This window comes from Piliocolobus tephrosceles, chromosome 16 (genome assembly GCF_002776525.5).
Source record: "Piliocolobus tephrosceles isolate RC106 chromosome 16, ASM277652v3, whole genome shotgun sequence".
Taxonomy (NCBI): Eukaryota; Metazoa; Chordata; class Mammalia; order Primates; family Cercopithecidae; genus Piliocolobus; species Piliocolobus tephrosceles.
In genome coordinates this window covers 23386988-23388764 of record NC_045449.1, presented here as the reverse complement: position 1 = coordinate 23388764, position 1777 = coordinate 23386988, and the positions used below count along the sequence as shown (strand labels likewise).

Sequence of the window (1777 nt, the reverse complement as noted above, 5' to 3'; positions counted from 1 at the left end):
TTTTTTGAGACAGAGTCTTGCTCTGTCACCCAGGCTGGGGTGCAGTGGCGCGATCTCGGCTCACTGCAAGGTCCGCCTCCTGGGTTGACGCCATTCTCCTGCCTCAGCCTCCCAAGTAGCTGGGACTACAGGTGCCCGCCACCAGGCCTGGCTAATTTTTTGTATTTTTAGTAGAGACAGGGTTTCACCGTGTTAGCCAGGATGGCCTTGATCTCCTGACCTCGTGATCGGCCCGCCTCGGCCTCCCAAAGTTCTGGGATTACAGGCGTGAGCCACCACACCCGGCCTTTTTTTTTGTTTTTAAGGCTAGCCAAGTGAAGCAATGGGAATGAAGAAGCAACAAAGAAATTTGTAACTTGTTGTATCAATTAGTTGTAAACACTACTGCACTTGGAGCAGCCACATTTTAATTAGAGACCAGCACATAAATAGTTCTGAGTCATACAATAAGTGCTATAATAGAGATCTGTACTAAGTGCTATGGGAACATTAGCTCTGCCTTGTAGTGGGAGGGGAAAGTTACAGAAGACTTCCTAGAGAAAGAGTCAGTTGGGTCTTGAAGGAGGAATACACTTTGGCTGAGTCAGCCAAAAAAAGGATTGGAAAAGTGACTGAAGTGAGGAAAATAGCTTGTACAAAGATACAGATGTGCAAGAAGTATGGACATGGGGACTAGTTTAATGTGGCAAGATCATGGGGTATGAGGAAGGAATAGAAGGAAGTGAGGTGAAGATGGGTTGGAATCCAGTTATGGGTGACCTTAGTAAGGGGTCTGAATTTTATTTTGTAGGTGCTGAGGAGTCATGGAAGAGTTTTTAAACCAGGTAAGGAACACATTTAGATCACTATTTAAGTAGAAGTAACTCTGTTGACGGTGTAGAAGTTAGATTTTAAAAGGCACAATTGATTGTAGGGAGACTAGTTGGTTGGGAGACTGGTGTGATGACTTGAGAGATATTGAAGATATCAGGCACAGTAGTCATGGTAGAATTGTAGACAGATTGAATAACTTTTTAGGAGAGTAACTAAAAGGATCTCATTGACTTTATATTGGGGAATGGGTAGAGAAGAAGGAGTTGTCAAGGATGGAGTTGAAATTGCTGGCTTGGACAATTAAGTGGAATGTGATGTCATTAACCAAGTTAGGGAATACAAGAGTAAAAGAGGGTATTACATTTGAGGAAAATAAGTTTGATTTTGGTATGTAGTATTTGAGATATCTGGGAAATCCAATAGCAAATTCAATAGGCTTCCGGATATATATATAGGTCTTGAGTAGAAAGGTTCAGAAGGCAGATACAGATTTAGTAGTCATTAACATGTTAGTAAAGTCAGATTGATGACTCTGTGAGTCCAAGCTTCAGTTGCTTTATATGTTGTTCATTCATATCTTTTTGAGAGATTAGCCTTGCAGGAATGTGGCATGACAACTACTACTTCATAGTACAGTGCTAGTCCTTTTCCTTATTTTTCATTTTTTTTCTGTGAACTTTTTTTTTTGAGACGGAGTCTTGCTCTGTCGCCCAGGCTGGAGTGCAGTGGCCACATCTCAGCTCACTGCAAGCTCCGCCTCCCGGGTTTACGCCATTGTCCTGCCTCAGCCTCCTGAGTAGCTGGGACTACAGGCGCCTGCCACCTCGCCTGGCTAGTTTTTTGTATTTTTTAGTAGAGACGGGGTTTCACCGTGTTAGCCAGGATGGTCTCGATCTCCTGACCTCATGATCCGCCCGTCTCGGCCTCCCAAAGTGCTGGGATTACAGGCTTGAGCCACCGCGCC

At 44.0% G+C, this 1777-nt stretch overlaps 1 protein-coding gene across 7 annotated transcripts in view; it reads left to right on the top strand.

Annotated features, from left to right (window-relative positions):
* The window catches only part of FAM222B (family with sequence similarity 222 member B), a 104245-nt gene that overhangs the window by 21235 nt on the left and 81233 nt on the right, over positions 1 to 1777 (top strand). For 3 of the 7 annotated variants that reach the window (XM_026447099.1, XM_026447100.1, XM_026447101.1), the window contains one exon: positions 791 to 824. The exons of the other annotated variants lie outside the window; for them this stretch is intronic. The gene's annotated coding sequence lies outside the window, so the exon portion shown is untranslated. The remainder of the gene's footprint in view (positions 1 to 790; positions 825 to 1777) is intronic. 7 annotated transcript variants of the gene reach the window in all.